We start from the raw sequence: 27847 nt of genomic DNA, 5'->3' as shown, positions 1-27847 counted from the left end.
AACTAAATTTAGCTGCAGGAGGATATAAAAGACAAACGTGTTGACAAATGACAAGAATGTTACTCACTGTGAAAATATTATTGCATGCGCACAATTTCCGGTTATGGTGCATATATTGAATGCAACTTTGTTCAAAATGAACTGCATATTAAGAGAAATGCTGCCTTCTGATCTGTTCTAACTTGATTTTGGATGCTATAGAAGTAGCTATTTTAAAAAACTTTGCTCTTAATCTAATAATTACAAATAGAAGGGAATTTGCTTCATGAGATGCCACAAATTAAAAAAAAAACTCATTTTATTTGGATCAAAAGTGGTTTTGGCCAGAAATTCATAAAAATATTTCAGACAAAGTATGGGAACGATGTAGCTCTGGAGACACATTAAGGAGTGTTACTGCCAACCTCTGCTAAAATGAATGTTTTTTAATAATGATGTGCAGATAGGCATTTGGCTATTTAAATTTATTATCTATATTTCAAATAATTCTAATTCTTTAAAGACAAATTTGGCAGAAGTATTTGTATTTGTGAGGGCCTTAGAAACTCTAACCTCACAAGTGTTAATGTATAATTGGTTCTAATCTATTGGTTACCTAAAGAATATATATTGTAGTTCCAGTATCTGTAGCAATAATAACAGAATCATGTGGTCCAATTTCTTACTTAGCTGAGTTGAACTATCTTTAAGTATAAGACATCAAAAGTTTAAAAATAATATATCAAGAATTCATATTCTCATTCTCCATCAAGCCTTAGAATACTTAAATCTCGGTTATTATTATGACACATAATAATGGAACAAGTTACACATAAAAAGAACAACCCTGAATGCACTCACCTTGGGCAACCCAGGACTTTTGGACATAGAACTGATTTGGCTTGAAAAGACATCACAGAGGGCATCAGACTTTGGCTAGGGTCATAAACCTAGATGACTGATTCCACTGGATTCAACTATTCGGCCAAAATAGCTCTAGCCAAAGGTTATTCAGTATTCTCAGTGTTAATTACAATTGTCCTGGTGGTTTATGTTATGTCTGGAAAAGCATGATGAACAAGCCCATTCTGGGTTAGACAAGGCACGTGGTAGACACAACACTGAACTCAAGGTCTATATTTGGGCATCGGCATGGGCAAATCCTAACTGCATTTGGCAGAAATGCAGGTCTAATGATCCTTCCAAGACTAATCCTAACACAAGCAAATGGCTGGATTTGGTAACATTTTCAGCATACTGCATTACAAAAAAGAAATAGGTCCACTGCATTGTCCAATCTTTTATTGAAGTCAGTATTTAATTCTAAATTTTTCCTATTGTCTTCCCTAGCCTGCATATCTTACAGAGCCATCACACACCATGAGGCAAATATTTTTCCATTAGATCTTCAGGGTGGGGATTCTATTGAGGTCAGTGTTCCTGAGGTACAGGATGTTCCTTCAGCTTTCTGAATCCTGGCTCAGTGAAATCACTGATAAGCTAAGCCTTTGCTCTTGATTTCCCACAGAACTGAAAAAAAAAAAAAAGTATAGATGAAGTAACTCGGGAGAAATGGGTAAAATGTATTTTCCCAGCCCAGCAAGCTCCTTCTGCCCTGCCCCCCCCCCCACAACATACTCCCACACACCATCTCCGTGTGTGTGTGTGTGTGTGAGAGTGTGTGTGTGCGCGCGCGTGCGCATGTCTTTTTTTTCTTCCTTTTTGGCTTATGCTGTTCTTTTTTGGTCTCTGGCCCTAGTTATGACAGCTGATTGACATAGCTGGCAGTTCCCTTGGTGTCTGGTTAAGCAGAATTCCCCCTGCAAAACTAGGATGCAAAACAAAGAACAGACATCACTGTAGAAAGGAAGACAGAACAAAACAAAACCAAGAGAGAAGCAATGTTGTTTGCTGAAAATATTTTTAAATTTTTCAAAAAGAGAGAGCAAACCTTTAAAAGATTGTTTTAATCGTCTGTGTTCTTTTTTCTTCCCTCTTCTCTTTCTAGCCATCCCTTCCTCCCCCACCAGCTCCATCCCATACACACTGCTTTTTGGCTTTCATTTCTCCATCTGCCTTCTTCCTTGTATTTTTTTCCCTGAGTCATAAACATTTTATCAGGAAGTAGTCTTCCTATTTCTGACCTTCCTCAGAGCCAAGCATTTGTTTTGTCTTATTTATTTTTCCACCTGGAGGGTAAAATCATGATAGCTTCAAGTGAAATTGTGAGCAATTATTGCTCTGCCTCCTTCCATTTAAGATCTGTCTTCCATTCTTCTACAGAAAACTAGATTTCATACTGCCCCCAATTCTACCACATGTAGCATACAACACCCCCAGCTTAAGATAACCTTCACTAGAGTTTTGTCACATGATAAATGGCTCTCTCTATTTTCCCTCTATTTGAACATCTATGGAATGGGTTATTTGCCCAGGAAGTATCTCTCAGTTTTCTATCACATTGCAAAAGATCTCATAAAATTATGTTCATGGAAATGTTGGTAACTTAATATATCATCCTTTTGGTGTTATGTTCCTTTTAATGTTACTAAGACAAAGAAACAAACATATAATGATAAAAATTTAGTCCTTGTCAACAGGCCTACTGAGTTATTTTCCGATTTTAGAATGCAATCATCTATACTAGTTAGAAGAGAGGTTTGTCCTATGTCATAGGCAGGGTCCTAAAATTCATTAGTCTTATTTTTCTTGTAGTAATTTTGTATAAAATTTGAACTCAATACTATTCTGTTGCTCATTTTTATATATTTAGTTCTCCTAAACTTTTAGAAGCAGGCTTAGCTTACAAAGCTTTTTTACCTTCATAGAGAACTCTCATGTTATTTTTATATATGGTTAAACAAATATGGTATAACTGACATAGGATTTGCATCAAGAATATATAAAGAATTCTTAAAACTATGAAAACAAGCAACCCAATTAAAAAGAGGCAGAAGATTTAACAGACATCTCATTTCACCAAGAAGATACGTAGATGACAAATTCCATGTATACAGAGATAAGATACAAAAATGCTCAATGTCATTAGTGATTAGGGAAATATGTAATTGAAACCTTTAGATATTACTATCTATCAGAATGACTAAAATAAAAAACACTGGCCATTCCAAATGCTGCTAGAGATGTGGAAGAAATGGAACTCTTCATACACTGCTGGTGATAATGTAAAATTGTATAACCCCTTTGGAAAATAGTTGGGTAGTCTCTGAAAAACATAAATGCATACCTAACCTATGATCCATTCTACCCCTTAGTACTTACTCAAAAGACTTGAGAGCATATGTTCATTCAAAGACTTACACAGACTTTAGCTTTATTTATAATAGTCCCAACCAGAATATCTATCAACAACCTAAATATCTATCAAGAGGTGACTGTATAAACAAATTGTGTCATATCCATGCAGCAGAATACTACTTAGTATTAAAAAAGAATGAACCAATGTTATATATATGCAACATGGGTAAATCTCAAAATAATTAACCAAGTCTTTTAAAAAGCCAGGAGGAAAAAAGAGCACAAATATTATGATGCAGCTTACATAAAACTCCAGGAAAATGCAAACCAATCTACAGTGACAGAAAGCAGATCAATGATTGCCTAGAGGCAAGCATAGTTGGGTGGGAGAAACAGATCACAAAGAGGCGTGATGTACCTTTTGGGATGATGGAAATGTTCACCCTTTTGAGTTTGGTGATGGTTTCATATATCACATATTAAAACTTGTCAAATTGTTGGGCAGCCCGGGTGGCTCAGAGGTTTAGCCTTACCTTCAGCCCAGGGTGTGATCTGGAGACCTGGGATCGAGTCCCACTTTGGGCTCCCTGCATGGAGCCTGCTTAACCCTCTGCCTGTGTCTCTGCCTCTCTTCTCTCCCTCTCTGTTTCTCTCATGAATAAATAAAAGAAAAAAGAAAAAGAAATCTAAAACTTGTCAAATTGCACACTCGAAATATGTGCAACTTATTGTGTGTCAGTTATACCTCAATAAGAGTAAATACAGTGTCTTGCCTTCTGAGACTTCTTTGCTCTGTTTTCCATCACCTGAATTTAACTCTTTCCTTTTTCTATTAATTATTATTTATTCTACTTTTAGAAGTTTCTCCTCACTGTGGGACCCTGCCCTGAAAGGGAGCTCTGGCATCAGTTTTGAGAGTATATAGGCAAGGGCCATGGAACCTTTGAACTTTTCAGCATTTTGGGTAAGCAAAACATCTCTGTTTCAGCTGCTGCCCTTAAATGAGCCTGCCACATTGCCAAACAGCACATTTTGCCTATTTGGGGGCTCTCTTCTTCTCATCTCATTGTTTCTCTTCACTTCCTTTCTCACTGATGCCAATAGCATGCAGCTACTGTAGCTGTACATAGTTTGGCACTGTCCACTTGTCTTTTGGGGTTCATGGGAATGCCTTATTGCCTAGTTTTATCCTGTGGCCTATCTATGAGTTTTTTGTGTTGCTACATAGTTTTTCTCTTTTTAAAATAATTGTCTTAGAAAGACTTTATTTATTTATTCATGAGAGACACAGAGAGAGAGGCAGAGACATAGAGAGAGAAAAGAAGGCTCCCTGCAGGGAACCTGATGTGGGACTCAATCCTGGGACCCTGGAATCACAACTCGAGCCAAAAGTAGACACTTAACCCCTGAGCCACCCAGGTGCTCCCCTCTCTTTTCTTTTTTTAGATACAGATTGGGGAAATTCCAAAAGCTACACTGGCAACTGCTGTCTCTCTCTTCTTAGAATCCCTGATTGATGGTCTTTTGAGTTTTTCAGATTCCTTTTTTAAAATTCCTTTATTGCTCTGTTGCAAAAATCAAACACAGCTCTTTCATGAGGCATCACATACTGAAATTGGTTGTTTATTCAATTCAGGGTGCTTGTTGAGTACCTACTGCATGCCAGCTATTATTCCAGGCTTCGGAGATGCAGTGATGTAGGGAGATAATGTCCCTGCTTGTATGGGGCTTTGATTCAACAGGGGAGAAAAACTAATACATAAAATAAGTAAAATATGTGGATGTGGTCTGAATGTTAGCATCCTGATCCAAAATTCCTATGTTGAAATCCTAACCGCCAAGATGATGATATTAGGAGGTAGAGCCTTTGGGAAGTAATTAGGTCATGAGGGCTCTGTTCTCAATATTGGGCTTAGTATTCTTCTAAAAAAGGGCCCCAGAGAACTCCCTAATTTCTTCCACTATGTGAGAGGCCAACAAGGAGGTGCTGTCTATGAACCAGGGATCAGGCCCTCACCAGCCAACAAATCTGCTAGCAACATGATCTTGAATTTCCCAGCCTCTAGATCTATCAGAAATAAATGTTTGTTGTTTCTAAGCTACCCAGTTAATGGTATTTTTGTTACAGCAGCCTTGACAGACTAAGACATCTATGTATAATAATATATTATTTCAGTCTTTTAAATTGTCAGCATGCAGGCAAGTAAAATGTTGGTAATAGATTATATGATTTTGAAAGAACACATAGAATTAGGAAAAGCAAAAACCTCAATTATATTAAAATTTTAGGTGCAGAATTAAAAGAGAAACCATTAAACAGGCTGAGAAAGAAAAATCAGAGAGATGGAAGTAGGCCAGACAAGATTAGGATTACAAATGAAAATAGAGAAGAGCTTATAAAAGGAGGGAGGTGTAAAATTTCTAATTCGTATTGCTTGTTCATAAAGAAAGGAGAGAGATAGGGCAATAGAAAAAAGGATGCAAATTCTTAACAGTGTGTTTTGTTAAGGAGAGAGAAAGTTGGTGTTTTGGGTTGCAGTGAGGAAGCAAAAGAAGGGATTAGCTATAAAAAAAAGTGGTGATTTACTTACCACTAGAATCCCTGTTTGGAGCACATCTAAAAATTTTCTAGCAAGTTTCGATGGAATTAGAGCCAGTCACTGTCCTAGACACTGGGTATAAAGAGATGTAAACTCCATCCTCTTCTGCCTCATGAGATATTCACAGTCTAGTGAAAAGGAGAGGAAAATAGACTTAATTTATTAATTATATTAACTATCTTAAATTGGCTGCATCAGCATTGTGTACTTATTATAAACTAGTTAGTGGAATTTTATTACTGCAAAGAGCTTGGCAAATATCTATTCTCCTTTTTACATGATAAAAATGAATCATAAAAAGTTTTAATAGCTTGTCTAAAGCTACTACAGTTCATTAATGAAAGTTTCCTGATTAGAACAGTGTCCAGGCTCCTAAGAATCTTTTTACTTGAGCAGCACAACGCTTTACTAAAAGCATGCCTATTTACCTTATTTTTAAATATTCCATACATGTTTTAAATATTTAAAATCCAAATGTCCAATTCCAGCTAAGAAAGGATTTTTTTAAAAAACCACACACTTGGATATATCTGAAACCATCCTGCTACCAACATCTAGAAATAATGGAAAAACATGACAATATTTTTAATGCATATCTACCTTTGAAAGAAAAAAAAAAAAAAAAGGATAGTCCCAGGTGGCAAGAATCAGGAAACTCAAAGCCCTAATTGTAAGCACATGAGCTGACTTTGCAGCTGTCCTGGAATAGGGTCCTCTAGTTTGGCAACAGCCAGGGGCTTAGGGTTGCAAAGCACATTAAGACAAGACCTTGGGCCTATATGATACAAGGTATTAGAATTGAAACTGAGCATAAAGTCAAGACTTTCAAAGCCATACCTTCAGAGGAAAGTATAAGAGAAAGAATATAGACCACCACCCAAGGGAGATTACAAGGAAACTTACCATGAACTCTGGGGAAAAGAAAAAAAAAAAATCCCAAGCCTGCAACATGAACAGATTTAAAGACCGAATTTATACTACCTTCATAGTTCATGATTCCCCTAAAATGATAAATTAACAAAAATTTAATCTTTTCCTAGGGACACGGAGGAGAAATAAATTAAAACCACTCTGAAGGAATACTTCAGTCTAGAAGGCAGAAAACTCATATACTCGCACATGCACACACACACACACACACACACACAGAACCACTAAAGATGGTTAAAACTTGCAAAGCACATATAACCAAGAGTCAGCAACAAAACCAATGGAAGGATTAACTTCTTGTAGCAAATGTTGACTGCCCTGTCAGTGTGCTTTGGGCCTTGGACTTTACCACTTCATGTTCATTAATTCCCACCTGCAGGTATCTGCATATGTCTGCCCGAGGGCTGTCTCTGAAGCAACGGCATAAATTACTCTGCCCTTGCACGTAGCAGACTACATGTTCCAAGGAGGTAACACCCACAGAGCAGCCCTCAACCAATGTCTAATATGTAAATATCCCAGCTCCCTTGCTCCTGGGCAAGAGAGGGAGGTGTGATAACTCTGAGACATATGTTCTAGCTGTTTCCCACACATTTCCTTCACCTCCCAAATAAGCCACTTGCTCTTGCATCTTCTCAAGGTCAACTTCTGGAGAAATCAGAACTAATAAAACAATGGAACAACAATTTGAATGAGAATATAAAACATATTTAAAAGTGTTAAGACATAGTAGAAAGGATAGAAACTAGAAGTCAAGAACTAAATCTATAGACAAAAGAAGCAATAGATTTGGAAAAGAAATTAATATAAGTTACAGAACAAAAATTGCAATTATTAAAACTTCAGTGAGTGAGTTAAGTAAAAAGTTAGACATAAATATGAGTTGATTAGTGACCCAAAACATAAATCTTGGGAAATGACCAAGATTTTAGCACAGAGAGTAAAAGGAAAAAAAATAAGTGAAACATACAAAAAAAATACATAAAAGCTTGAGGGAATAGACAAAATATATATATTTATATTTTTTTCCAAAGGAGGTATAAGCTAAATGGAATAGAGATAGTACCCAAAGATAGAATAGCTTAGAGTTTTTCTAAAATTAAACAAAGATAAGAAAACTCAGATTCAAGAAACACTAGTCCTGAGGATATGTGAAAATAAATTTGCACGTAGGCACATTCCTAGAGAAATTGCAAAATTATCAAAAAGTCTGAGAAGCAACCAAAGAAAAGAGTGTGTATATGGAACTATCCATTACAAGCACAGCAAATTCCTTTCAATGACAACTATAGTCATTAAATAATATCTTCAAAGTGTTAGAAGAAAATAACTACTCCAAATTCATGCCCAGCTGCACTCTTAAGGGTAAGGGCAAAATAAAAATGTTCCTCAGATGAACAAAAACTGTAATGGTCTGCCATTCACAGATCCTTCTTAAGATAACTAGCAAAATTTAGACTTCAGAAATAAGGAAATTACATAAGGAAAAAAAATGGAATGAAGGAAGCAACAGTGATCAAGTTAACAGATAAATATTTAGGAAAACCTGAATAAACATGGACTGTCAGAAGTAATGACCACTTATTTAAAAGGTAGAGCTAAAACCAAGTCTGTACCAAAATGCTAGATAATAGTAGCATGTTAGATGGGGTTGTTAAAACCAGTTAAAATACTCCAATGATCTTTTTTTTTTTTTCTCCAATGATCTTATGTTGCTTGAAAGAAAGATACATTGATCACCCTTAGAGTAAGTCAAACAATGTACATTAAAAATGTCAGGATAACTACTAAGAGAAATGGAAAGTATTTCTAACAAACTAGTAGGGAAGAAAATAGGAAAAATAAACTTTGTCAATCCAATATAAAGCAAGGAAGTAGAAACAATAAGTAGAAGTTTATAAGAAACAATAAGTTGTTGTTTCTAACAAACAAAAATGCCCACAGAAATCACCAAAGATGCTATAAACATATACACGCGTGCACACACATCAGTAATCACAATGAAAGTAAACGAACTAAAAAGATGCTCAGATTGTACTTTTAAAATCTAGTTGTGTGGTATTTTAAAGAGATTCAAAAACATTGCAGAGGTAAGACTAATAGAAAATTAATAGTAAAATGGTATTTTTTAAAAGGATATTACTAGTAATTAAAAAACTAAACAGGCCACGGAAAATTCGAGAGAATTTTTTTTTTAATAGCTGAGTAATTTTTTTTTAATTTTTATTTATTTATGATAGTCACACACAGAGAGAGAGAGAGAGAGAGAGAGAGAGAGAGAGGCAGAGACACAGGCAGAGGGAGAAGCAGGCTCCATGCACCAGGAGCCCGACGTGGGATTCGATCCCAGGTCTCCAGGATCGCGCCCTGGGCCAAAGGCAGGCGCCAAACTGCTGCGCCACCCAGGGATCCCCGAGAGAATTATATTGTTCCCATCAGCTATTGCTCTATGGTAATCCCACCCCAAAATTCAGTGAGTTAAAACATGAATATTTATAATTGCTCATGAGTCTTAGATCAGCTGAGAACTTGTGCTGATATGGGCCAGGATCAGCGGACCTTGACTGGGCACCCTCATGCATCTATAGTCAGTGAATGGGTTGTCCAGGGATTGCTGGTCTAGGATAGTTTCATTTGCATGCCAGCTCTTGGCTGAGACAAGGGAGAGGTTGGTGAATGAGCCATGTCTCTCATCATCTAACAGGCGATTGGAAGATTATAAGGAAGATAAGATGTACAAAGACCTCTCAAGGCCTAGGCTTAGAAGGAAACACAGTCATTTCTGATTCATTCTATTAGCCAAAACCAATATGACCATAAATAAGATTATAGGAATTTCCCTTAAAAAAGCAAAGTTTAGAGGAACTTTTTCTTAAGATTTTATTTTATTCATAAGAGACACAGAGAGAGAGGCAGAGACATAGGCAGAGGAAGAAGGAGGCTCTTCTCCCCTGCGAGGAGCCCAATGCGGGACCCGATCCCAGGACTCTGGGATCATGACTTGAGCCAAAGGCAGACATTCAACCAATTGAGCCACCCAGGTGCCCCAATTCAGAGGAACTTGATGGATCTCTGTACTCTGTACTATACTCAATACTATATGTCAGGATATCAGTGGCTAATACATAAGATATCTGGAGAAAAGAGAAATCAGACTGATTTAAAAATGCAAAGGGACACCTGGATGGCTCAGTCAGTTAAGCCTCCAACTTCAGCACAAGTCATGATCTCAGAATCCTGGGATGGAGCCCTGCCTAGGGCTCCCTTCTCTGTGTTCAGCAGGGAGTCTGCTTGTCCTTCTACCCCCACCCCACTCATGTGTACTCTCTCTGTGTCCCTTTCTCACTCAAATAAATAAAATCTTAAAAAATAAAAACAAATAAATAAAAATGCAAAATATCAGTGGGTATCCGAAGATCTAAAGAAAAATTGATAAAGATAAAAACAGAAATAAGTAACAGTAGAGAAGGGGTGTTTAGAGAATTTTTTTCCTGAAATCACCTGCATATATTGCTTTTTAGACTATGAAAACTTTCTTTTCCCACTGCCACTACATGATCACAGCTACCTTCTTGTAGTATGTGTCCTACCTTTTTTATATCCCAAGAAACAGTTGTGTACACATGCACTCTAAAGGGTATGGTAGTTTCCCTCCATCAAGACAGTTTTCAAAATCAGAAGAATTTCAACTTGTTCTGAACTTATTTTTATCATACTTTTCTGCTGCTTTTGAATTTAATCTTTCCAATTTAGCTGATAATTAAAGTTCAGGCAGGCAAATTCTCTAAGCAGTTATGTCTAGGAGGTTCCATAAAGGAGTAAAACTCTTACAGACCATCAGAGCATTGGATTGACTAAACAGTTTCTGAGAAAAAGGTCAAAAACAACGGAGCATGTCAAATTAGATTAGAATCCTAAGTCCTTAACCCATTGAGGTACAGAAGAATAACATTTGCACCACAAAATAAAATATATATAATTCCACACACTCACATATATAGTCATCTTTATTCTTTCCTAAACACCTGTACAATCCACTTGATCAAATAAAGTACTAGAGGAAATAATCTCAAAGATTACAGATGACAAACATTTGACTATATTTTAGGACATACCTCCTATATTTTAGGAGGCACAATTTGAGACTAACAAAAGTGCTTTTCAGTATATTCAGTATTTAAAAGGGATTTCCACTTTCATTTTCTCAGTAGCCTTTTGGAATAGCAAAGAAATACAAACATCCATGTTAGATAGGAAAATGTAGATCCAAAAGAGTAAATAGACTTAACCAGGGTCAAATGTTAGGATTTAATGCCTCTGTTATTAGCAAAAACAGTACAACAAATTTCTTCTTTCTGACCTTCTTCATCCTGATAATCACAATACTACAAATTTAATTCCATCCCTTAGAGTATCCCCAAGTTACCTGCATTTGATTGCTGAGTTTACAAATTAGGAGAGGTTAGGTCTCTTCTTCTTGAATAGATTCCCAAAGTCTGAGGCAGAGATAGTCTACTTATCTATATTGGATATTTGTACATACCCTGAAAACTACTGATTTTAGTTTCTTAGTAACAGAGGCACATGTGGCTAGAGACAAAATTACATACTACCTGATTAAAAGATGTTACAATGACATCATTCTTCTGAGAACTTCTTGTTTTAATTTAGCTCCTGATAAGAAAGAAATATATGCTAAAGGGATAAAAGGGAATAAGTGTCAATGCACTGACTCGAATTTTGGCAATAAATCATGTCTTTTAGGCCAGTTAATATCATGAATATCTAATAGCCTCAATATCCTCTTTTACTGCCTTAGGAAGATGAGACTCTGCCTATATCTATAAATGACAATTGTCTACACAAACTATGCTATTTTCTGGTGTGAGGAAATGCAAATGAGATTGAGCAATAAATAAATAAATAAATAAAATAAAAGCATCAGCTTGCTTTTCCCAGGAAAGTATATCCTGGAGCCTTTGGCACTTTTCTGTTTGCTATTTCTATATTAAGCTAACCTTGAGCTAAAGTATTGTGAGACAATGAAAAAAAAAAAAAAAAGTAAGCAGCATGCAGAATGGTTAAAAAGGAAAGAAGGGCCATGATCATTAGTCTGAGATATGTGAAAGAGAAATGAAAGTACATAATCTAGTTGGGGAGAGAACATGTACACACATGAAGTGATTTATCAGGTGTGATAGATTGATTATTAGCAAATGTAAATTAATATGCACAAAACTTCCATTAACCAGTACAAACAGACAATTAGTATGGGCTATATATAAATTAACCTCACTTTTTCATTCATATGTGTTTGGTTTGCTGGTGGAGGGGGGTGAAGCACCACACATATACATATTTTATTGTTTAAAAATTTCCAAAATGTGGTTTTGGACCTTTGCTGTTCTAGCAAGTAAAATATAGTAACAATGGATTTTGGATTTTCCAGGAGTGCTCACATTTCAAATACTTGACCTTACTGCTTCCATTAAATCTATCATTCAGGATTTTGTAAAGACTTGAGGGTATTAAACTGAATACCAGAAAACTCATATAGAGCTACAGATTAAGAAATTATAAAAGACTGCCATATATACATGCAATACATGGACATACTCTGTAAGTTTCCTTTATGAAAGATATGTTTATTTTATTAACATATTTTTCTTTAAAAATAAAGGTTAAAAAAGATTATAGTTTGTCCAAGATTCCAGCTAATTGGTCTACCAAAGAATTAACAAATACAGAGAAAACATTTCTAGAGACCTGATTAGACTTAAAGCAGTTAATCCAGACACAGGATTTGAGTCATGACTATGAAAATGCAAACCAGCATTTTTGATACATTACAATATTCATAAAACATCATGTCAGACAGTGTATATTAGTACACTCAAAAGTTTGTTCTTCGCCTTCCTCTACTCTAAAAACTGGAAAGTTGAATATTCAATTTCCCAGCCCTTTATAAGTAAGCACCCATGGGTCAGTTCTCTACAATGAAAGGTTGGCAGAGTTCTGCTAAAAAAGCCTCCCTTCCAGAATTAAAACACAAAGTGTCACAAAGAACTGTTTTCCCCCTTTTTTGAGGCTTGAAATACAGACAGGATGCGTGGAGGTCAATAGTTATGCTCTACCAATGAGTCAACTGAGTACGAAAAAAGGAAAGATAACCCCAGGGTTGTTGGCCCTGACATTGTAAAGCTACTACATCATTGCCAGAAGCAATCCTTTGTAGCTTTTGTTGTATGTGAGATCAACAAAATAAAACAATACAAAACAACAACAACAAAAACAAAAAGAACTACTCAATAAATACTTTTTTGAGCTACTATCTATTCTGGTTCTTACAGCTGATCATACCCCTAACTAATGAAAATGTCTTCTATTTTTACAAAGTTTAATAAGGGCACTTTCCTCTTTACTATTACCTCATTGTTTCTAACCACAAATGTGTGCAGTAGGCTAAGTGGTATTAGTCATATAACTAGTGACAATAATAACAATTATAGTAATAATAATAATAGCAGCTTAGATTTATAGCACTTACTATGTGCTGCCAGTATGCCAAGTGTTTTATAAGGCATTATCTCGTAAAAGCCCTAGTCTTAAAAGCACTCTCAAAATTTTTTTAAACTATTAGTTTCAAAAACATACCACAAATCATTCTTATATACTTAGCCAACTCAAAGAACAAATAATTCATAGCCATTTTACTATTTTTTTCCCAAGAAACATCAATAAGAGGCATTTAGCTACATTCCAGTTCTATATATTTGAAAAAGAGGACATTCTTCCTTACACCCTGCTCACTGAGCTGGATTGGATGTTATTCCTCTGACCCCATAATACAATTTCAATATCGCCATTGCACCTCTGTCACATTCTCTTATAGTTATCTATCTCCCCAACGAGATTTTCTTATGCATCTTTGTATTGAGTGCCACCTAACATTTCATAAAACATTATAGATGTGCAATAAACATTTGTCCAGTAAACAAAGAAACTTTTAAAATATTGTCTTCACCCTTTCTTTCTGTAATAATTCTGCTTTCACCTTTCAATTATCATTGGATTATACTATCCTTTATTATGCCTCTAGCAAAAATTCTTAAAAATCTGTAAAGGGTTGGGCTGCCTGGGTGGCTCAGTCCATTAAGTGTCAGGCTTCAGCTCGGGGTCATGATCCTGGGGTCCTGGGATGAAGCCCTGAGCCTGCTTCTCCCTCTCCCTCTACCCTTCCCCTCTGCTCATTCTCTCTCTCTCTCTCTCTCTGCCCTCCACCCCTGCTCTCTCACACTTTTGTATGCTGTCTCCCTCTCTCAAATAAATAAATAAAAATTTTTAAAAATCTGCAAAGGGCTTATAGCAATTTAACTTTGTGATTGTAGGGACTGATATGCCTCTAGAATCTTAGCATATTTTAACTTATAAAGAATAAGCCTCTGATGTTCCTTCCCCTTGCTAAAGAAAAAGGAACCCAAACTGGAAATTTTGTTGAGTCAAATTATGTGTTTCACTTAACTGTCAATTCAAACATAATAGTAAATATTATCTGTTCATGAAAGCATGATTTAAGTATAGTTTATATATCCAAAAAGTGAGAAATTTGTCCTCTCTGGCTAATACTTCTCCATATCAATTTGTTTTTTCCACCATCAAAATAACAGCAGTTTTTCCAATGTTAAAATATACAAACATATACACATGCATGTATTCCTGCATACTGATGTATGTGCATACATATATGTACTCACACATATATGCATGTATACACATATCCACATATACATACACACAGAAATAAATATACATACAATTCTGTAAAAATATGTGATTCCTTGCATTTGTGCAGAATTGATAAAACTGTTAAATCTCAATCTCAAGACATTTTCAAAATAACAACAAGGCTAATAATGAAACCCTAAAGTTGAAAAAACAAAAATGCTTAGTCTCAAATCCTTTAAAAAAATAATTTGCATTCACAATGTGTGCTAAACTTGGCCTTTATATTCACTATCTAGTGTACCTTATACTGAGAAAGCAACAAAATTATTCAAAATTCAAGAAATTATTCAAAATTCAACATTTGTATCTTATTAAGTGTGTTCTTGGAAATAATCTCATCATTTTAGCTATCAACACATAAGGTTTTAAGCAAAGCGTTAAATAAATGTTATTGGTCTATGTCTTGTTTAGACCATTATCAGTTTGTAACTCTATGTTTTTTAAGATACATTGAGTCTTTAAATCAATAAACACAGAGGAACTAAGAAAGGAAAACTGTTATTGCTATAATTATGTCATAGGTCTGAAATGCTACCTATGAACAGATTTTTGGATGAAAAAATTCAGTTATAAAATTATGGTTGCATGTGGTTAAATTGCACATGTTTGGGATTATATTATATAAGGCAACAAAATTGTGAGCATCATCTTTCCTTTCTTTCTTCTGAGCAAGCAAGATCCCCAAAGTAGCTTTGAGGATACTTTATTTATGGGCCTGCTAGTTCAGGAGCCACACACCAATTCATCATGCTCCTGCTTTGTGCCATCTGTTATAAATAAATATCCCTGCCTGCAACTTTCTGTCGGGGCATGTGTTTACTGTTATGCAGATGAATGCAATATGGGAAGACATTAAAGCTAAAAAAGAGAAAAATTGCTTATGAAAATGTCTATTGAACGTATATATTCCTACTACTTGTATGCAAAGGTTCAGATCACATGAAGGCCTATAGACCAAGCAGGCTCTGACTCAGAGCTCCTCCTTTAGCTTGCAACTACCTGGGAATTAGATGCAAATAAGCAGGGGTAACATGGCTAGGTTAACAAAGAAGTGTCCATGGCCAGGGCCTTCTTCCCAGACTGCTTTACCATTTCACAGGACATACTGCTGTGACCTTGGGGAGAGGACAGACAGGTAATGTGGGAACAGTGTTAGAGAGTTTTGAAGGTAGCAGTCAGCAGTCAAGCTAAAGAGTGAAGAAAAGCATTCGAGGGGTCTTTGAGAAGCTGGATTGACATAGTCAGAGTTCTCAGAAAGCAAAATAATGCTGAGAAGTGTGTAGAAAATGTTTGAAGTGGAAAAGGCCTAGAAGGTTGGGAATGAAGCCAGGCAGAAAAAATGATGACAGGGACTCCAATACTAAAATACCATAAACAACCTCTGGAACAGTTACTGAATTCTCACGTACCTTAAGACAATTGAAGGCCTTTTCTCCTATAACACCTGATGCTTCTCTACCACCTTCCCAGAATTCCCACAGACCTAGAAATAGGAAGGAGACATCCACAAGGACAGAGCATGGAACATTCACAACACATTATATTTCAGTAAGTAGACAGAGTTATCTGTAACCCCTTATGTCAACGAGAAGACACAAGCCCCAGAAAAATCACATAGTGATAGGGTGCTGAAAAAACATCTCATTGACTTACTAAAAACTTAACAAGATTTTCCCCCAAATAGGAAGAGCAACAAATTAGGATAAACATTCTAAAGATACCTATTTGATTTTTGGCTGCTTCAACTGACTGTAGTATAGACAAACAACTATATATGAAAACCTTGTGACTATTTTTCATACCTGGAGTATAAAAACATATCAGTTTTCTCAGTGGTGACATAGAAAAATTTGGTACTTAATGAAGGTAACTAACTTTACCTTAAAAATCTGTTTACAATCATTATTTTTTTCTTTACTCTATAAATTTAAAAACTATGTAACTTGACTATGAATTTACTAGAATTCCTTACGGCCCACATAGAATGTTTAATTTGGTAAATCTATATGAGGAACGGATACCTCTAAATTAACATAAGAAAATAAATTATTCCCCAACTTCAAGATAAACTACAAACTTCATCCCTAGAGTGTCATTAAAGACTTGCTATATCTTTCCAAAGAGTGTTTTTGAAAGCCTATTCTATTGGCATTTTAATATTCTGCAATGTTATCTGTTAGTCATTTTATTATTTCCTTTAAAGATTTAATTCAATTCTCTTTGATGTGTTTCTCAGAAGATTAATTCTTCCTATTATTTATTTTTAGTACAAGATTTCTCCTTGAAAATAGGCCCTGATCTATTCTTTTTTTATTGGACTTAAATATTTCTGCTTGGAAATCAGAGTTTGTGACTGAATTTGAATTTAAAAAATCAGAAGAGGGGCGCCTGGGTGGCTCAGTCAGTTAAGCACCTGACTCTTGATTTCGGCTCAGGTCATGATCTCAGGGTCATGGGACTGAGCTCCACGTTGTTGGGCTCCATGCTGGGTATGGAGCCTGTTTAAGATTTTCTCTCTCTCCTTCTTCCTCTGCCCCCTTCCACACCCTCTCCCTCTGCACATGTGTGTGTGCACTCTCTCTCTCAAAAAATAAGACTAACCTTTATTAAGAGCAAATATTATCACTCTAACCAATTTGTTTTGTTCATGATATTCTCCAATTTTGAAAATGTCCAGAATCCAAATTTTAAAACTGCATGTTGTAAAAAGTAGGTTACTGGTAAGAAAGCACCTACAATTACTCATTATATATCACACTGCTTGATTTGGGGTTTTAGTAATTGCTAAAAGTGGTAATCACTAATTAATCATAATCAAATTAATAAATGCCCAATTACACTTCTAAATCATGATTTAAATAGAGTTACAGTAAGGACTATAGATATTACCCATGTATTCCTCCATCTGGCAGAGTTCCATATTAAGAATGAGCTTTTACACCTGTAACATTTAAGGTGGCAGAGTGAGTCGTACTTTTAACCTTTGCTCTCATTTAAGCTATTGCCCTGGAAGTTACTGGACATGAGCTTTGCACTAACAAGTTCCACACTTGAACAAATCCGAGTATGAACGAGCATTTGTGGCTAAACATAAAAAGAAGTTGGTGTGGGGAGGGGTGGGTGAGAGTTTCAGGTCTTGATATTTTCTACTTTGCCCATCAGCCTGAGTTCCTTATTTCCTTTCTACCTGAATTGTTTGCCGGAGAGAAGATGACAAATAATGGAACTGATAGTAACTTTCCAGTGAGTAAGAACAGTCCTTCTATCTGAGAGGAAGAATGTCAGGTCTGCAAAAGCCAAATGATCCAAAGTACCCAAGAGGAAAAACACTCAATGTGACTCCAGCACCTTGGGTCTCCTCCCAAACAAGCCCTGTGCTGCTATCAGTTTTGATAAGCAGGCTTTCCTCACCCATGAGGCTATAACATGATAATGTCATTCAATAACCCTCACACCCTTTCCTGCTATTTGTCCAGCACAGGAAACTGAGGATTTTCTTGTCGTGTGGACACAGCGGAAATATCTAGCCAGCAAATACTGACCCTTGCATGCAAACAGACCCATATCCTCTTTCCGCCTGACAACTTCCTTCCTGCATGCTAAGAACAATCTACCCTTCATTTTTTTTTTTTTTTCCGGACTTTATACTGACTACTCTGAAAGCCCTAGGGGAGACAAATGTAAACTTCCACTCAACAGCTGGACTCTCAGACAAATAGGCTGACATTAAACACGGTTGAAGGCACTGAAGATGCCCTCTAACTATGGTGATATCGTATGAAAACAGTGTCTACACATCACAAACAGACATGTGCTTTGGCAATTGCCTGAAGAATTTGACCTGTCTGGACAACTGCACTAGATATTTCAGATTGGAATCTAAGATATTTAAAATTACATGCCAGAAAGCTCTTTTTAGCTATACTGCGAACTGGACCTTCACACTTGGGAATTAAAGACATAGACATTTAGGCCTGGAGAGGCAGACGACATTAGCAGCTAAATCCACTTTGCTCAATCCAGCAGCAAAGTGAGCTTGCTAGAGATATTAAAAATCACTATTCATCTTTGAGTTAGGTAGTAAGACCTGGGGAGGTTATTTTGCCAAGTTTATCATACTTTACACCTCAAGCAAGGACAAAGGGCTTATCAAATTTCTTTCTAAAATACTGAAAACTTAGGCCTGATAGTCAAAACCCTGGTGTACATTGGCTACATTTAATTATCAGAAAAACTTCTTGATATTCAAAAGACAAAGAAATCAAGCTCTGAAATCAAACCCAAATTTTAAAAAAAATTAGGCATTGTTCACATCTTTATATGAAATCAGTTTCTTAGAATGTGGTGGCTAATAACAGGCAAAACTTAAAAACTGATTTAATATGGTCAATAATTTCATTTGGTTTAAAACATTTCACTTCCTGAACAAACCTCATATCAGGATATGCCTATGCAGCCAAAGCTCAGGAGCATATAACAGGGAGGAGAAGAAGGCTATCTGTTGAAGGCAAGGCTGCCAAGCCTAAAGTCTGTTATCACCAGCTGCCTCTTTCCTCATATGTCCTCAACTGCTCTCCAAAACTTCTACACATAAAATGATACCTAACAATGGTAAAAAAAAAAAAAAGAAGAATAAAAAGAAAGAAGAAGGAAAGAAAGAAAGAAAGAAAGAAAGAAAGAAAGAAAGAAAGAAAAGAAAGAAAGAAAAGAAAAGAAAGAATAAACACTGCTATTTTTTTAGGGCAGTTATTGAATTGGTAAATAGCATTCATGGCCTCTTATGACCTTTTATCAAATTACCCAACTGATGAGTTTTCAGGTCTTTAATCCACACATAGAAGTTTATTTAAAAATATAAAAATATACAATATTAAAAGAAGCTTAAAAGTGCTGAGTGCTGTCACCAGCATTGTAGGGAGGGAAAGACTCAAACTCAGTCTTCTAGTCCCTAACCAATAATTCATCTGATTATATGTTATCACCATAACCAACAAAATAAACATAAAAATAATACTGAAAGTATTCTAAACACTTATTAAGTGCTTCTATTTCATCACAAAATGTGCTAAGAGTTTTGCATGGGTTATCTCATTTAAACTTCACTACTAATATTATTTTACAGTATTATATTACTAGCTGATACTTAATGAGCACTCATGATGTGCAAAGCACAGTTTTTACAGAACTAATTAAATTAATCCTAACAAGAACCCCGAGATAAAAGTGTTATTCTTTTACAGATGAAGAAACTGGGACATGAAAAGACAATTAAATGGGGCTGGGTCTAGGAACCAGGGAATCTGAAAGTTTAGAGCCTAAGATTTTGAGGGAGTCCCTGAGTCTCTGGTTCCTCATCTAGGACATGGGTCTAAAAATAACTGCCCCACCCCCTAACAAGGCCGTAAAGGGACCAAATGAGAAAAGAAAAGGTGTGTGAAAAATTAAAAGGGAATTTCTCTAACCCTTAATGCACACAATTCCAAATCACTAGGGTAAATGACAGGCTGTATGTCAATTAAACATAAAAGCCACATTTCTCCTCTGTGGCTTTTTGTTTCTTCACTTCCTTTAACAATTTCTGACATTTTCATAAGCTTGTTCAAAAGAAAGAAAGCCATGCCATTTTGAGAGCAAAGAGCAATTTACTTCATAATTGATTGGGTAAAATGTCAAGAAAACAAAGAAACAGAAGGATATTGGTGTTGGCTGCAGCTATAAAAACAACCCAGTGCAACATGGATGAAAGTTATAGAAAAGCAGCGTAAGAGAGAATCTTATGCATGTATAGTCATTTGCTCAAAGATGCTGCTACCTCAATTCTAATATTCATCCTTGGAAGCAAAAAAGTACTGATAGGCTCATTTCAGTGCTTTCTCTGGGAGGCATGATCTCAGAAGGAAGTCATGGAGCAGCAGAAAGTACTCCAGGTCTCCATCACAGGACCCCAGTGTTAGGAAGGCTCCTTCTCACACCTCACAGCCACACAAGGCTCTAGGCCCATAAAGGCGGCTCATGGAAATACTAACCCTCCCAAGAGAGAAGGTTACCTGGAATGTTGGAATGAACATACACCACTCTTGAATGGCCCTTCACCTTGGTTTGAAAAGGTGGGCTAGAAAGGAAAGAGTTTTCAATAATTTCACATATTATCTGCCTCTGTCCTTTCTTCCATAAGGATAGCTAAATGGTGAAGTGCCTCCACGTGCAAGGTACTGTGCCAAGTAATACACATTATCTCTTTTAATCCGGACCATACCCCTCAATGTAGATATTGTAATCTTAAACATGAAGAATTTAAGAAACAAAGAGATTAAGGGTATATAACTTGTGACCAAGCTGTGACACAAATCCTGAAAATTTGATACTAGTTTCTGTGCTCCATCCATTAAGGAATAGCTTCTTAATAACAATAATAATAATTAGAAGAAAATAAATAGTGGGTTTATTTCCATTGCTGAAGCAATAGATTGTTGTGCCATGCGAGATATAAAGTCGTGAATAAGGCAGGAATGTCTTGCCTCTGTCAACTTGGAGTTTACTGTCTAGCAGATAAAATAGATATTGAACAAATAATTTTTAAGTGCATCGAATGTTATTTAGAGCTTTAAGTACATATCCTAAAAGAGTATACCTTAAGGACCTTTAACCTAGTCCAGGGGATACCTGCAGAAGTACTATGTAAATGGAAAGAGGGAGGATGAGTACACATGAAGTAGATAAAAGGCAGATGAAGAGCCTTCCAGAGAAAGGTACTGGTGAGTGAGTGTGTGTGTGTTTAGAAAGGAGCATTTCAACACAAACCAACTGCATACATCCCTCGCTGCATACTATTCATTTACCAGGAATGGTATGAGTGTTCTCTGTTACACAAAGATGAGTATGGTGAAGCCACACTTTCACAAACTCACAATGTCATAGAAGAGACAAAGCCATACAGAAATACAGGAAAAACAGTGGTAGGTGGTGTAAGGAGATATAAACATGGTGTCAAGGTAAGGTAAAGAAAGAAATTAATATTGACACGAAAGAGAGCTTTTCACTGGTCCTTGAAGGGTGGATAACCTTCAAAATTTGCTGAGTGATCTACTCATGCAGGGGGAACAAATAGGAAAGTAGGGGTTAGCCAGCATATAAAGGCTCAGTAATCCCTACCCTCAGCCTAAAATAGGAATAAGAATCCTAAATGAGTGAATTAGGGGTAGCTAATGAAAATTGAGGCATGAAGATGACAGCAGAGACAGCAATACAAGAGTAAGCAGGAGGGCTTGTGCTAGATGAATTCCTGGCATTGTTCCCACTCAGTTTTTCCGTCTCCTGGAAAGTGTGGTGTTGGGAAGGCAGTCTGAGTTTAAAAAGGTAAACACAAGCCTGGGCAGATATCTGCACCCTATGCAGCAATGTGAACAGAACAAAGACATAAAAAAGAATGAGAAAAGACATTTCTCTCTTCAGAGAACAACAGCAAAATCATAGTCCAGAGACATTTTTGTAATTGGGAACACAAAGCACCTGAAATGGAGTAGCTAATCATTGAGTACGTGTAAAGAGAACCTTAAAGCCCAGGAAATATACACATGAACTTCACAGAACTAGAAAAAAAAGCAAGATGGAAAATGTGAATTCAGAAAAAGAGAAGGAAGAAGCTGGAGAACTGACCTGTGACTAATAAACAGTTGTCAACTCCCTCGCATGATACACTGTAATAAATAATAAGCAGAAATACACCTGTACAATATGCCTACAATAAATAATGACAAATAAAAAATACTGTAGAATTATTTATAGTGCCTGAAGCATGTATTTTGACATATATTATTTCAACTAATCTTGTAAACCACCTTGTAAGATAAGTATAAATCATGTCAAAATGGAATGCCAGCCGATACTTATCTATTGAGAATAAATGGCCAAGAAATAAGATTCTAAATACATAAGTCCTGTCCTAGACCAGTCATCTCTCCATAAGTTGTCTGAATTTAAAAAAGAATGCCCAAGGGAACAAAGAATGATTTATTTATTACTATCTGAGACTTTGACCTCAACACTGACATGGACTCTAGCCTTCTGGGCTAGATATGGAAGATTTCTTTTGCTCTAACAAAGGAGATTCAACTACAGTACAGCCAAAGCAATTCTAAAACCTCCTACCCCAACCCCACCCCACCCCATCCAAAGCCTAACCCTAGATCTTACTGTTTCAGTGGAAGAAAATTCCAGTCCAAAATACACATGCCAGTCAGAAGCAGTAGAAATCACATAAGTGAGAGTGCCTGCCCTGGATCTCAGGCTAGACTTTGGGAACTTCCTCCAAGTCACTCTCACTTTACCAGCCATGTTGAAATATGAAAGATGGCCTATTGCCTCTACAGGAAACTTTATCCAAGTTCAAGAGGCAGAGGCAAGTAGGCCTAAAAAGGCCATACTCACGTGTGAGCCAGTCTTCAACCTGGTACAGCCTTTAGCACTGCATCAACAAAATGAACCCAAATGATTCGTAGCAATGTTCCCCTAGAGAAGAAGCTCTCAGCTTCCTCCTCCCACAAAGAAGTATTAGTATCCCTACTTTAGAGCTGTCAATGGCTTGACTAAGAACATACAATAATGAAAAATGAAACTAGAAATAGAATCCCAATCTTTTACTTCAAATTCCTTGCTGTTAGTTAAAAGGAGAACTCAAATGTTTTACTAAATTAGTTTTCATGATATGGTTTGTATGTTCACAAATAATACTTTTATCTCCTAAGTCCCACCTTAAAAACTCATTTTGGAGAATAGAAATGCCTCAAGCAAGACATATATTAAATAAAACAGCAATCCTGTCACTATGCTGATGTCTTCTCTGAAATACTCATGTTAGTGCCCAAGGAAGGACCAGAAACAGATCACACCCTGATTTATACTGCCCTATTTGCTGAATATGAGGAGTGCATAGAGAGGCTGTAGATCTGAGTCCATGTGTATTTGGAAATCCTGAAGCAGGGGCCCCCACTATTGTATTTTTCAACATCTTTGCAAACACAGGGGAAAGCCCCAGGAGTTGTAAATCTTATTCTAAGAACCAAGATTCTGTAACAAGGGACTCATAAGACCTGCCAACAAGTTGGTGGGTATATTTTGGAAGCCATTTTAATCTAATATTTTGCCTCAGGAGAGCTTGTTTGGTTTTAATAAAAGTCCTCAACAAGGATGGATGACCCAGTACATCATTTCTCTTGCTTCTAATTTAAGAATCTGGTACATAAAAGCGTAAAGAGTGTGAAGGAAATGGATCATGACCTTATGACATTTGGCATGATTTCTGAGGCAGGTGTCAGATAGGTTCATAAGCAACTATCTTGCCAAATCTTATCAAAACCTAAAAGACAAAAAGAGAAGAAAAAATACACACTTTATAATTGACATCAAAAAGGAAGTCATTTTATTTTTAGTTCATTTGCTTTTGGAAGGAGAGCCAACTAACTGGAAAGAGTCCATAATTTAACCAACATCAGATCGTCTTACTACATTCCCCACTGAAACTTAATAAATGTTAGTTTCCAGATTTACTGACCTCACAATTTTTTCCACTTAATGATCACCAAGCACCTTTTATTACTTTAAATGAAAACAAAATGAAGACCTGAAATCTCATGATCAAGAATTGATTTCTAGCGGACAAGCAAAATTGTTTGGTCTATTTTTATGGTTGATATAATTGTATTCAAAACCCATAAACAATGTTCATCCACTTCAATACTTTTTCAGCTCGTCTTCGGTCATAAACTTTAATTAAAACAAAACATCCCTTAGGTAAATCAAAGGAAGTACCATTGAAATAATATAAACACCAGAGGAACCTTGGGCTGTTTCCATGCTCAAGTCTGATTAGATGGAAAAGCACCAAGCACTTGTGTGAGTAGACCAACCAATAGAGTTTGTGACTATGAGAACTTCCTCTAGTATTAAAGACCTTTGGCATAGTTTCTGGGAAAACTTGTGCCAAATTTCTCTATTCCAAGAGAGGGTTTTTTACTTGGAGGCTGTGGTATCTATAAAGGCTATCTTTCATGAGCAGGGTGTCCTCTATTTAGCTGTCAGAAGGCCTGTCTATCGCAGGACTCAGACTGTCTGTCCCATTTGGCTGATGTCAGAAACTTATGCTGGAGTTATGGCAGAGAAAGCATGTTTTCCATTACGCCTGCACCAAAGTGTTGATTAAGGTGGCACATGTCAGACCTGGGAGTAGCCAGCACTTAGAAATAGTATAGACCTTTTACAGATGCTGAAATTGTTTCCAGAAAATTCAACATCTCAGCCTATCTTTTTCTTTTAAGATAGAAAAGAACTGAGAGCATTTTGTACTAGCTTATTTTTAAGCTAGTACTTTAATCATATCTAAATTTTTTTTTGGTACCATATTCAGACCTTTCCTTTGTGTTTGCGGTAAAAGAATCTTGATAATTGACAAGTGGATTCTATAACAGGCAAGGATTTCAAATTTTACTTGAGATTCAGTGCTCTCTATAAAGGGTCCTCTTCATAAGAAAATGATTCTTAAGCTTTTTAGGATTCTGAGCTCTTACAAAAGCTGTCAAAACTATGCATTCTTTCTCAGAAAACAATTGTCCAGGATCACAAACCTATGTACAACACTTAAGAGTTCCAAGGGCCTCAGGTTAAGGACCACTGTTATAAATAAAGCCAGAAATAAGCATATAGCTAGAAGATTGAATTTTTGCTAGTAGATAAGAACAGAATCTCTTCACAAAACATAAATACCAATAAGGCCATGTATTTTAAGCAGTTGTTAGGGGTTGGTAGATTGTTCATATCTCGGGAGGTAGTAAAAAGCAGAGGGAGGGTATCCCGAAGGCCAGCAAGCCCTATTTGTAAGTCTCCTTTCAAAGGACAACTTCTTGGAGAATATATTGGTTTCCAATGACCATTAGTCAAAACTACATTACTTCTCTTTTAGGTAACACACAGACAGTGTCTAAAAGAGACAATGACTGGGGCTGCCAGATTTAGCAAATAAAATACAGAACAGGGAGTTAAATTTGAATTTCAGATAAACAATAAATAATTTTTAGTGTAAGCATGGCATGTCCTATGCAGTATTTGCAATTACTCATTGTTTATCTGAAATCAAATTTAACTGTATTTTAGCTAGCAAGCCTATCATGATCCAGTAATTCATAGCCAGATCACTGGCTACTCCTGACAGTGGGATCTAGGTTTCTATTATTTTCTAAACAGTAAGTAATGAGAATTACTGGTAGATTTCACAAAACCGCTTCAGTGTACTCTTAGGCTATCAGTAATTAAGGCTAGCCTAAGCGAGAAGAGATTGATATTTATTTTTCTCATTTTCCCCCTAATTATTTGACCTTGGCTCATGAATTAATCTGTTCATCTTTCTCCTCTAAATCTGGATGTTTGACATTCTTCAGGGCTCAAGCTTGTATATTCTTCATCCTTTCCCATTTTGCATTTTCCAGTACCTTATCACTTTAATAGCTTTACTAACAACTCCTCAATCCACACTGGTATCATTCTAAGTCCAGATTGCTTCTTCCTGGTACCAGTTGAGCCTTATATCAGAATGGACTCATGAAACCCCATAATGGGGTGCCTGGATGGCTCATTCAATTAAGCATTGGACTTTTGATTTTGGCACAGGTCATGATCTCAGGGTTGTGAGATGAGTCCTGTGTAGGGCTCCATGCTGGACATGGACCCTGCTTAAGATTCTCTCTCTCTCTCTCTCTCGCTCTCTTATTCTCTCACTCTGCCCCTCCCAGACCCCTCACAAGAACTCTCTCTAAAAAACAAAACAAAACAAAAATATAATAACATCTCAATCCACCACCAAATAGCAAAGCATTGTTTTTTTTCTTAGTTCCCTTTTTCCCTTATTCCACACTCCTACAATTAGTTAACTAAATCCTGTATATCTACCCATTCAATATTTTCCCATTCACTACATCCTTTCATTTTCCTTTCCCAGTACTCTAGCTCAGATCCTCATCATCTCTTTCCTTGTATTAATTGCATTAGTCTCAAATTCATCTCCCCACTTTTATTCTTTTGCCATTTCTTATCCTGAAATGTAAGGCTCTTGAAAATATCACCAAACTTCCTTTCCAGGCTAAATACCTATCACCCTGTAAGTGTTCTATAAACCAAGCAAAATGATCTATTCCTGATTTCCCAAATATATCTCTCATTTTCAACCTAAACAATCTGGCTTTTACTATTATTCTCTTATCCAGGAACATTTTCTTACCACCCTACCCTATCTCTCATTTAACTGTCAAAATGCTATTGCTGCCTCCTTCGTGAAATTTCTCATAATTTGCCTTTCTGCATCTATAAACTCTCTGCATCTATTTTGTGGCATACATTACATTGTACCTGGTAAATGTACCACTGGTTGACTGACTTTATCTTATCCTTCTCTTTGAAAAAAACTTAATAGGCCAAGCACAATCCCTCAACAAAGTAGGCATTCAATAAATAGTTGCTAAAATTAAATATGATTTTCCAAATCAGTTGTCTGAAATCAATGCCTAAGTTTTCCTTTTATTTAGGTGGCCAACGCAGAGTTGACAGGTTCTCATTTATAAATGCTAAATGTATATGTAGTGCCAATAACCTATAACTGATACTTAGTTCTATAAATAGTGAACTTTCTTAAACATTGAATATACTCATCATCACAGTCCATGAAATATTTGGGTTTTGTCCTTAGGTTCTTGGTCCAGTCCAGGTTTTGGATTTGCTTAGTAGAGTAGATGCTTAAGATTCCTTATACATCTTTCTACACTGATTTACCTGTCTACCAGGTGTTCTACATTGCCCTCCAACTGCTCATTTTAAGCTATTTAATTCTGCAATGCATGTTTCATTGCTGATATCCTTAGAAAATTTTTCTGCCTGGTAAAATAAAACCTGTTCTTTGTCAGTTTAATAGATGCCACTAAACTACTTCGTAGAAACACTGGGAAATATGAATAGCATGGGTGGCCAAGACTTTGCTTCCAGATTTTTACTTTATTGCCTTTTGACTTTTACAAGACCTACTTAAGGACAAAGATTGAATATTGCTTAGCCCTCTGAGGGCCATGCATTCATGACAGGCATTTCCTTTGCTCGTGCACTAATTCATTTCTTACCACCTCTGAGAAAGTTTATTTTTTCCAAACCCTGTAAGGTCTATGAAACTGAAAGTAACCTCTGAATCACCATGTTACTATATACAGTGAGGTTAGCTTGGTAGTTCTAGTTGCTGCTACAAAGTTTGGACTTGGGATATG

At 36.3% G+C, this 27847-nt stretch overlaps 1 long non-coding RNA gene across 1 annotated transcript in view; it reads right to left on the bottom strand.

Moving 5' to 3' along the window:
* The window catches only part of LOC112919925 (uncharacterized), a 169638-nt gene that overhangs the window by 21804 nt on the left and 119987 nt on the right, over positions 1–27847 (bottom strand). Inside the window, exon 4 of the long non-coding RNA XR_003234988.2 lies at positions 5829–5965. This is a non-coding gene — a long non-coding RNA (uncharacterized lncRNA). The remainder of the gene's footprint in view (positions 1–5828; positions 5966–27847) is intronic.

The sequence above is a fragment of the Vulpes vulpes genome, chromosome 15 (genome assembly GCF_048418805.1).
Source record: "Vulpes vulpes isolate BD-2025 chromosome 15, VulVul3, whole genome shotgun sequence".
Taxonomy (NCBI): domain Eukaryota; kingdom Metazoa; phylum Chordata; class Mammalia; order Carnivora; family Canidae; genus Vulpes; species Vulpes vulpes.
The sequence above is the reverse complement of the archived record's forward strand: the minus strand, read 5'-3'. Positions and strand labels throughout refer to the sequence as shown.